Genomic DNA, 11,566 nt, shown 5'->3' with positions numbered 1-11,566 from the left:
ACTGTTGACTTAATGTCTGTTTTGTCCGTTTTGTGCACAGAGATAGTTTTTAGGTCTTTCGTGCCCATCCATTTTTTAGGGACGTATAAAAGTCTGTATACCTGGATTATGTGTTTAGTGATACATTTAGACAGATTGGCAAATTTCTTCATCTTTGAGATTGAAAAGCTACTCTGTGTAGTTGTGTGTTATTTTTCCCTTTTATTTCATAGGGGGTATGAAGACAAGGTGGATTACTTAAGTAAATGCTGAGACAGTCCCAATTTAATAAATCTATTTCCACCCAAATCCACTAGGGGGCATTAAAGGGACAGTTAAAACACAACCATTCAGTCTGTTATGGGCTGAAATTGATGAGTAAGGCACAAGACTATTTAGAAATATACCTTGAAATTTTGAAATACATACGGAAAAAAACATCACAACACACTTACCTGTTTATCTGTGGGGCCAATACCCATAAAAAAAGACTTATTGCCTTCTATGCACAGTTCAATAAATATTTGGGACTTATTTCTACAGAAAACCTTTTGTTTTACTCATTTAATGAGCATGTTTTATCTGTAACTATTTTATTATTTGCGAATTAAAAGAGGGTTGTTTTGTAGAAATTACCTAGACCAAATTATATTGCTCAATTTGAATGCTTAAATCTTGGCTAATGTATATTATAGTCTACCACTTAACAATTTTTCCACTCTTGTCCTTGTAGAATAGTTTTGCTAATGCCAAAGCTAATTTAGATGCAGTATTTTATCTCCAGTGTTCAAGAATCAGCTCTAGGGTTTCAAATAGTGAGTTATCCATCCTGAAATTAATACTCAAGGACAGAACAGAAACTGATACAGGACTTCGTGTTCCTGAAATCAATATCATCTGTATTCAAAAATCACATAATAACAGTTGCATAATTTACAGTCAGTGTCCTTATTCAGCTGCATGTTGTCTACCGTTGCAAGGGCACTTGAAGGAGCATCATATATGCATCCATTCTTTCTATAATGACCCAAGGATTCTTTACAAAATATGCACTCCCGCTATCCTCTGGAGAAATCTGTAATAGTTGTTTCAGAGCTCATACTGCCACAGACATGTTCAACAGCTGGTGGTAATCCATCAGCAGTCATAGAGAGCAGGAGTGTCCTTGAGAAACACAATGGCCATCTAACTTCTCAAGCAGCACTGGATGAAAACATCTGCTCTCAGCTCTTAGAGCAACTTCTCTTTGACGTGAAGCTCTTCCATGTCCCCTGTGACACTTTTTCCTCGATATTTACATAAAAGTATCCTCTTTGTAGTTGAAGTATGAGTTTGTTCCTCTTAGCAAGTGTGTCTATTTCTTTGTCAGGGTGGCGGTTCATACGAGGTGTGTATGTCTTTGTTTTTACATCAGGGTGGCATCTATCAATTTGTCAGAGGGTGTGTGTTTGTCAATGATGAGGATAATGAGTATCCATCAGTGGATCAATACTGTCTATAGGCATTCAGTCAAGATAGAGTGTTTGCTTCTGATTGGTGGGGATAGGCCAGGAGGGGCTGATGATTGGCTTGCAGGCAGCAAGGATAATGACCAGTAGGCCTTTTTAAACAAAAGAAGAATAGACATTGTTACAATGAATAAAAAGTGTAATCAATATTGTCAAAGAATGGTTAACTTAACACATGCAAGAATTTATACAACGGATATACTGTTTGGTAACAGATAATAGCAAGAGGCATTTTAATTGCACTGAAAATAGAAAATTTAAGGAAGAAATTACAGTTTTACAAATTATGAATCACTTTATTTTTTCTCCAACTGAAATCATGATTGTGTGCAAAGTATATTTTCAGATATCAAGTTATAAGATTTTGTGTTCTAGTCATCCATAAAGAATAGAAATGAGCCTAGAGATAAAATGCATAATCAATGGCTGACAAATGGCTGTCTGGAGTGTTCAATAGATGTCTGTCATAGCATCAGGTTAAGACATTATGCTCAGTATTCAACACTTACCTGAAAGACTGTCAGTGCAGTCTTCATTAACACTAGGAAAATGCAACCAAAAATCTTTTGTCACCTTTCTTTATACTTGATAATATTTTTATTATTGAGGAGCTGCCTCCCTTTCTTCTGTTTGGTTCTTTTCAACACCTATATGAAAACCATCTAAAGTGACTGCTACCTAGGGATGGGTACCTTTCACATTTGAAACAGTACAGTACCGATACCCGGTACAGGGCAATCGTTACTGGTACTCAACAATTCCGATTCTCTGTACTTTTTTTTATGCGGTAAAATTTTTCTTTATTTTTAAATAATTAAGTATATATCTTTTTCGATTTAACATATTTATTCTTCAATATGTAACCTTGCAGTGCTGTGTTCATGTTCAGCATGGAAAATCACCTACTCTTCCACTCCCTCACAGTCACAAGGATGCATTTAGGTACCTAAACATGGTAGCTTTTGATTGTATGTGAATCGGTACCGTATTGAATGTACCGAATTAGGTATTTTTATGGGTACTTTTGACAGAATTTCTGTCGGTACCTATAAAAATACCTAATTCGGTACCCATCCCTACTGCTAGCTCTAGTCATCTTATTTAGAGACTTTTCACAGATTTTCAGCCAAGTACATGTGGTGAACTGTCCTTAACAAGCAACCTTCATACAGTTTATTTTATGAGACAGTGGGATACATGGAGTGCAAGAAACATACGTTGTGCAACTTAGTGTTATAAAATACAAACGTAATGCACAAGGCCACAACATAAAAAAATAAACACAAAAAATACAAAAAAATAAGTTGTTGCTTTTACACCTACAGACTCTGTATGTTATAGTACAGAACAATAGAAAAATACATGCTGCTGTAAGATAGAGTACAATCCAATTCAGTATATTCAATACAATACGGTACAACAACACAAGATCATAGATACAATGCAGTATGTTATGATATGATACAAAAAAGTATAATACAGTATCATGAGCAGGAAAGGAAAGGAAGGAGAGATGAGGAATGAAAAGGAGAAAAGAAAGGGAAGGAGAGAAGAGGCAAGGGAACTGGATGAAAAGGACAGGGAAGGAAAACAAAAACAAAAGGAAAAGGAAGGACAGTTACAGAAAGACAAAACATGAAAAGGGATACAAAGGGAAAGAAAAAATATAAATGGAGAGGAAAGACAAGACTATAAGAAAAGGAAGCAGATGAAAAACACAGAATGAAGAGAAAAGAAGAGGAGAGGACAGAAAAGACAAGTTGAGGAAAAGTACAAAAGGAAGGTAGGGAAAAAAGGAAAGAAAATAAAAATAAATAAAAAACCAAAACAAAATAGAAAGGAAGGGAAAGGAAATGAAATAATATTACTTGTTTGTTCCAGAGGTTTTTTACTTTGGTGGCTACTGTTACATTAAATTCACCATTGCACCACACTTCATCCCTGCAATCAAACGCAACAGTTGGAAAGTTTTGCCCTTGTAATGTTTGATATGGAAGCGCTCCGTTGAGTAAGCTTTAAATGAAGTGCATGAATCTGTCAGAATTAGGATGTAAGAGGAAGCAGCAGTGAACCAATAAAGATCCTGAACCTGAGTTTTACTTTGAAGGCCGTGGCTAAAGCTGCTCCCTCTGTTCGGAGGGGATTCCCATTGGACTGACCATCAGATTGTTGTGTTCCCACATGGGATACATATGAGAGTGTTTTTGTCTGCAGAGATTCCCAGAGACCGACTGAGCTTCAGAGTCACACACACTCACGCTCACACACATACAAAGGGGTCGGGAACTGCAAATATAGAAGACTCATAAATAGAATTGATATTCCATGTGCAGGCTGGATTACAGAGAACATGTGTGTATGAGAGTGTGTGTGTGTTTGTGCATCCCCTGGGCACAAGTGTCTGTTCCCACGACCTGCCCTCCATCCGTTCTTCCTTCTTTCAATCCTTCCTTCCGTCCGTCTGTCCCTCCACTCACGGGCCAGTGTAATCAAACAGAGGCTGCTTTGGCAGGAAAGTAAACGGGAGAGTCGGAACGCTGCGATGCTGCTCCATGTCCATCTGTGTCACTATCTGAACGACTCCTTCAGCTCTGAGTCATCTGCTGTGGTTAATAGTTGCCAGGCTCTCACATATGAGTTTAATTAGAGCAATTATAAGACACTTGTGCTCATTTTTTAAAACCTTTTCTGACTTAAGAATCATCAGGCTTCTTCCATTGCAGAGAAGAAGAGATACAAAAAATACCCTGAACCAAAGCAAAATAAAACATAGGTAAAGTATCCAGTGTACCACAGCTTTTTCTCAATCAGGAAGTTTGGGTTTGATCCTAGTCATATGCCGAAGTATCCTTGAGCAAGATACGGAAATCCAAATAGCTTCTGCTGTAAAGTGCAGTTCATACCCAGCCACTAGGGGGCTCCAAACCAGTGTACTCATTAGTGTTGGACCCAAGCCTGGGTAAATAGAATAGAATAGAATAGAAAATATTTTATTTATCCCCGAGGCGAAATTCAGGAGTCACAGCAGCATTTAAGAAAACAAAAGTAAGAAAGTGTATAGAAAGTGCAAAAAGGTCCATAAGAAAATAGTTGATGACAGCTTGTCCATCATTCTCCAGTTCAGCCAGCCTCCACCTCCACAGGGTCCAGGACTGAGCTTCTTCAGCAGTCTGTTCAGTCTCTGTCTCCTGGATCCTGTCTGCTCACAGCAGGCGAAGCTCCTCCGATGTCAGCTCCGTCAGCCACGTCAGTGAACATCATGATGCCACTCTGTCCTCCGGCAGCCCCTCTGCCGCTGGGCTAGCACGGCTAGCTCGTCCATCTTATTGGAGATAGATCCCACGTTCCCAATAACAATGGATGGAAGGACAGGTCCACGTCGTCACCTCCCAGCGCACACCCGAGAACCAGCACGTCGTCCTCACCTCCTCCTCCTCACCTTGAGGGAAACCATCAAGCCTTACACTAGTTAGCATTGACATGCTACAGGCTGCTAACAGCTAATTTCACATGTAAACAATGAAGCCATGGTTACATGTAGGATCTCCAGACAAACACAGGAGAAAAGTAGTAAAAATATCGCTGAAGCCACAAAAAGTTTGGTGTCCATGACCAACAATGAGCCATACAAAGTGATGATCCACTCCAAATACAAAGATTACGAAAGAGAGACGAAAAAAATTACAAGAAACGGACAAAGAAGAGAGAGCTGAGAGCGTTGTGACAGGAAGTGCATCCAATTTAAAGACACAAATTGCAAACAAGTGATTTGCTGTGGCAACTGTGTAAAGGGAAAAGTCTGATTATGTAAATGTGTTGCAGCATTATGTTTTTGAAATAGGTATGACTGTTAAATTGCATGCAAACCAAATTTCTATCCTTGCAAATTCAAATTGAACTATAAAAACTTTGTCACCATGGAGCAGGTCAAGGGTCATAGTGCAGGGGTTTAAAGGAGAAAAAAAGTACCTTTGGCAAAACATTGCAGTACAAAATAAAAGGTTAGCAAGGACATAAGTAAATAAATCATCAAAGCAGTTAAAAAAAAACCCAAACTAATGAGACTGAATTAAAAATTGGAGTAAGTTTTAGAGTCAGTACAACTAGAAAACAGCACAGAAGCTCAGATAAACCGTGAAATGCCCGTTGGAAGCGAGAGGACTTTATCCCTCTTTAAAGGATTCAGTGGTCTGTGGTGCTCTCACATGGCCATGGGGAGGCTACTTTGCAGCAGAGTTGGGTATAGAGGCAATGGAAGTTTCTTGTGGTGGTCTGTGAGGGGGAACAGATCTTTGCACTGCAATGATGTGTCATCAGGGAGATTTCAGACTCAATCCAGAGTGAAACTAGAAGCCACCGAAGTGATTACAGGATGGGTGTGATGTTTTCATGTTTATACATTCTCTTCAGCTGAACTGTTTTGGGAGTCTTGCATCTTCTGGGATCTGTTGAAAAAGATCCTGATGAGAAGTTTGTTACAGTAATTTAGCCTGGAGGAGACAAAGGCATGGGACAGTTTTTCAGGGTCATGGAGAGTGAGTGAGGGCTGCAGTTTAGCAATGTAGCTTAGGTGGCAGAAAGTTCTTCAGATGTCATGCAATTTCAAAGTTATTTCTTGTTTATAGTTTTGTAGCATAGAAATAAACTGAATCATACAGTACTGTAGCAAACAGGGACACAGCAGCACCTATAGCCCCACAAACAGAGGCTGTAGCTCTTGGTTCATTTGTGCAGGCCTTTGCTGAATGATATACTCCTTATACACTTTCTCCTCCCAGTTTTCCACTCTGTCCTCTGTCCCACACGCTCAGTAAAGGTACAAGAATTAACCCCCCCCTCACCCCCAACCCCCTTCATAAATAAAAAACAGATAAATAAAAAAATGTCCAGCCTGTTGGGCTTATGGCCTCTTATGGACATACTGTCAGAGGATATGCTCTGTTTCTGTTGTCTTGAGCTGTTCCAGTGAAGACTGACGTGCCTAAGATAGCTTCATTCTCAATGCTGCTACAAACCCAAATAAGTTTTGTAGAAGAAGTTTAATAATCCAATGTTTCACCCAAAAAGAAATTAAAAAATAATAATAAAAATAAGAAATAAAAAGTTCAGAGGCATGTCAGTTTTGTCTTTCCAGGATAAAGACTCAATTTCCCATGAGGACTGTTGTCCCTGTCATAAACACCTCACTCTTTTCTATAGAAGTGTGTTTGTTTTGGAGAGCAGATCTTTTTAACACTACTTTTTTGGTTTAAGAGAATTTTTTTTCAGGACACAAAGTATTTCTTAGTAGCAAATTTGTTTGACAACAACCATACTCTCTAAACTCAGTTTGTAGTTTAGTTCAGTGCCCAGAAGTTGAGCAGACTTTCTGTTTAGTGATACTCACTAAACAGAGTGGTGCTCTAAGAAGTGTTCATAGTGGGGTAACACTTTCTCCAGAAAAAAAAAAAGGATGGATCTCTAAAGAAGATCTTGTCCACTAGTTGTAGATAGATTTATGCTTGACTCAACCACAGTTATGGAAAATAGCATTCAGAAATAACCAGTTTTGCTGCTTATAATCTCGTTTTAAATTGTGGATTATGGGGGATGGGGTCTGGCAAAGAGTAGTTCCAAAAGCACCTCCTTTATTTTGCATTCTTCATTCAGGATGGAAATAAAGTGATGGCTAAAAAACACCAGAAACATCTCTGGTCAAGCTCTGCTCTGTCACTCTACCCGATCAAATAGGTTTCCATTCAAATCAATGTGTCAACTTAAACGAGATCCGCTCCATTGCTGTCCAGCTGCCTGCCTGCACCAGCAGATCGAAGTTTTGGATGGAAACCACCTGAAAACACCCAGTGACCAACATAATAAGCACAGCCAGACCAGGGGTCAACAGGTTGGAGGTTGGATCGCTCAGGCAAGAACGAGGAGATGCTCATTGATGGATTGGGAAGTGCGAAGACTCCTCATTCTCTCAACTCCAACCGTCTGGTGTCCTGCGCTTTGCAGGAGCAGAAAACACAACCAGTGTGAGATGCCAAGTCAACATGCAATGAAGCAGAGCCGGAGTGGAGATCTGGTGTATTTGCAGTAGGTCGATCAGAAGTCAATTTCATCAACTGCAATCTGATCTTTGGGCTTGAGGAAGTCATCCTGATGGACAACACAACAGTTAGGCATGTTCTCGATCAGCTGGTTGGTGAGGGTGGTTTTCCCTCCATTGTTTCTCTTTGCCAATCCAAGGTTCACAGAGGGTTCATATAAGGCAGCATGCATGTTGAAAAAAAAAAGAAAAAGTTCCTACAAACTTCTAAAATTACCCTTACTCAAAAATACATCGTGCATAAGCATCAGAGAGTCCTTTTCATTCATTGACCAGCGCCAGTCTTCTTCACATACACTGTATATTAACATAACATTTGCATCACAAAACACTACATATTGTTCACAATAAGACAATCCATCCGTCAGATGACACAAACAGAATCATTAATGAGCCGTCTCTCTGTCTTTACTATGTCTGCACTGACACATGGAGACAAAAGCTTTCTTCTATTACAGGCTGGTGGGAGGTGATTTGGTGCTACGGCTCTGATCAAATGAATGCAGGCTCGGTTGAGTCATCGGATTCACCTCCTGATTATAGCCTGCAGTCAGATTGACATGAGGCCTGCACATTGTGAAGTTCTTATTCTGTGTCAAATACAATTAAATGGGACGGCCGCTGCTATAATAAGAGCGGGAAAAAAAGCTGCTCAGTGCCTTCAATGCGTCCTGATGGATTCTGGTGCCCAATTATCCTGTTTCCAGACATTTCTATACCCTTTCCAAACACGTTTGACATCTTAAATAGGACAGATTTATGTTTGCGAGTTTTTGCTTGAAAAGACAGGAAATGCTTTTCAAAATAAGGTCAGAATCCTGCTGCAGACTGAGTCTGCAACACAAAAAAAACATCCTTTCTATCTTTAACATCAAGCTGACTGTGGAGAGCTTTCAAGAAAACAGCTCAATTTAAGAGGAGACATGTTCTGCGTGCAGAAAGATCTTTCCATGAAGTGCAGTGCCAGGCAGAGTCAGTGTCACAAATCTGGGTCTGGAGATATTTAGATAAGAGCTGATAAGATTGATGCACCGACTGCAGCATTACAAATAAAACTGTCCAATTTCTGCAGAAAAAAAGGACTGTGATCCAGAAAAAATGGTCAGGGGCAGCTGTGGCCCAGGGGTAGAGTGGGTTGCCTCTCAATTGGGGGGTTCAGGGTTTGATTCAAAGTCCCTGTATCCACATGCCAGAGATGGGGACCTAAGTTTGCGAGAAACTCAAGTCCCACTTAAGTCGCACACACGGAGAATTTAGACTTGACTTGGACTCATGATCAAAAGACTTTAGACTCAATTGACTCGTGTTTTGGGACTCGTGACCAATCATGTTTTCTTTTTCGGCATATTAAGATTTAAGAAACTCTGGTGAGCTTAATGGGACTCCTTCCTTTTTTAATGGTAACCATGGTAACCACTTCATGCATCGGGTGTGTGCCTCGCATCACGTGGGATCACTTGTACATGGGTTACGACAATTTCGACTGGCAGCAGATCTGCAGCTGCTGCTCATAGACCAGACTGTATAAAACATGGACGTAGCCTCCGCGACGTCACCTGTCTGTGTCTGAAACCGTGAAATGAAGCCAATCCGCGGACGCAAGCACATTTAATTTGACGCCAGCTGTGAGTTTCATTTCGAGGAGCTACAGGGCGCCTGACAGTCACGTGACCTCAGCTGTGTCTCTGATTGGACAATCAAACAATCCTAATAACTTCTAAACCGCAGAGTTAGAAAAAAAACATTCGTCGATTGTGAAATCAGCGTTATAGACCCAAGCCTTTTTTTGAACCAGGCTTTAAACATGTTTCTTAATGCTCTTAAAGTCAGTTTTTATGGCTGAGTGTGTACGTGAGACCCGTCTTTCTGCAGCCAGGCTCAAGCTGATTCTCAATGAACTGCAACTTTTAGCACTTTCTCATAGGCTTTATTTTTACTAACCGGATGTTGCCTCTTGCTGCTGCTGCTGTATCATTTGTCATTAAATTTGGCTATAAAAACTTCAAACAGGCAAGCACCAACAAATGGAGTGTTGACTGCAATGAATCCGGATCAAAGATGCTGGATCCACCACATCAAATTTAATCAGGCACCTGAAATGCTGCATGCTAACAGGTAGGAGTGATAATAAAACAGTTGATGCTTTGAAAGCTTTTTGTAGATATAGCTTTGCATTACAGGAGGATTTTGACTTATGTTGTTTTTATTTACGACACCAGTAAATATATGTACGTAAGAAAATAGAGAGGCTTTTGAACTTACGCCGCTCTGTTTATAAGCTTCTACAAAGTGTACTAGTTTTTGACGTGTATGAATACACAGCTACACAGCTACACAGCTACAGGGTCATCAGCATGATTAACTTTGTTCCAAGACGCGTCATTGTGTAGATCAGGGGTCACCAACCTTTTTGAGACCGAGGGCTACCTCACAGGAAGTGAGGGGCGTGAAGGGCTACTTGTCTGATAGAAACATTCTCAACAAATTGCACAGATCACTTTTTAATAACATTAATCATAGTAGAAGTGGTAAAACTATGTGAAGAGACTACTCACAGGTCAATGGTAATTATTTTACAATTATAATTAATGATTTACTGAATAATGATGGTGGGAAGGAGCTCCATTGTGACCAGTGTTGTTTTTTGGAAATTGCCTTGCAGGCACAGTAAGTGGTTCTTGCGGGCAGCCAGGTGCCCACGAGCACCACGTTGGTGACCCCGGTGTAGATTGACTGTGTTTGTGCTCCGTAATTTTCTCGGTATCCTCACCTTTTTCTCATCATGGACACTAAAAAGAAAGCAGGATCTGTTTTCCTGTGAACTTGAAGTATGATACGTGTATTTGGATAGTTATTTAGAGATTTAGGGGGTATTTTGGGTAAAAATCCGACTTGCGGGGGGTTTCGGGTTTGTGTCATAGGAACGAAACTTGTTTGTAACTCGATAGCAGCAGATGAAAAAAATGTAGTAAGACTTAATTTTTAGGGACTTGAGACTTGACTTAAAGGATAAGTTCGGTTTACACAGCTTTTACATTGTTTATAGAATGAAGTAGATCACAATACTCACCCAGAAGGCTTTCCTGATCCAAGCAGTGCTTTGGGAGATATTTAGATCCAAAATCGTGCAGCGGACGTCCGTTTAATGGGATCCATCAGGGCATAGACAGCGCCGCTCCTGAAACTGCATTAATCATCCAAAAAACTTGTGTTTTTCACCAATATTCCATCATGGTCCGCTCCAGGTTAGTCCTCTGCTGCAGTCTGTGTCACTCCAGACAGCGCTGTGTGGCTGTAATGACCTCTGAACTGACGAAGACTTTGTTAACGTTTGCCCCTCAAAGAAAGGAGGAAGTGGAGTCAGCTCTCCAGAGAGTACTGCGCATGCGTGGAGGGGCAATCTTAAACAAAAGTCTTTGTCAGTTCAGAGGTCAGTACAGCCACACAGCGCTGTCTGGAGTGACACAGACTGCAGCAGAGGACTAACCCGGAGCGGACCATGATGGAATATTGGTGAAAAACGTGTTTTGGGACGATTAATGTAGTTTTAGGAGCGGCGCTGTCTATGCCCCCATGGATCCCATTATACGGACGTCCTCTGCACGATTTTGGATCTAAATATCTCCCAAAGCACTGCTTGGATCAGGAAAGCCTTCTGGGTGAGTATTTTGTTCTACTTCGTTCTATAAACAATGTAAAAGCTGTATAAACCGAACTTATCCTTTAAAGTCGAGAACTAAGATTTGAGACTTAACCAAGTCTCACCCCACTTGAGACTTGACTTGGACTTGTGACCAAAGACTTGAGAACATTTCTGCCACCTACCAAAGTGTCATTGGGCACTAAGTAGTCATAGGCGCTTTTATAAACATATGATCCATCTATCATTACCTTTCTGTCTGAGAGCAACTAATTAGCCATCCTGAATGTGTTATTCTCCCCAGTTTATGTTCAGTCTTGATCACAAGTTTAGGTCAGCATTCCCGCA

Source organism: Halichoeres trimaculatus, unplaced genomic scaffold (genome assembly GCF_033239565.1).
Source record: "Halichoeres trimaculatus isolate MK-OKI-2021-1 unplaced genomic scaffold, fHalTri1.1 fHalTri1_scaffold_21, whole genome shotgun sequence".
In the NCBI taxonomy this organism is placed as follows: Eukaryota; Metazoa; Chordata; class Actinopteri; order Labriformes; family Labridae; genus Halichoeres; species Halichoeres trimaculatus.
This window is presented reverse-complemented; position numbering follows the sequence as displayed.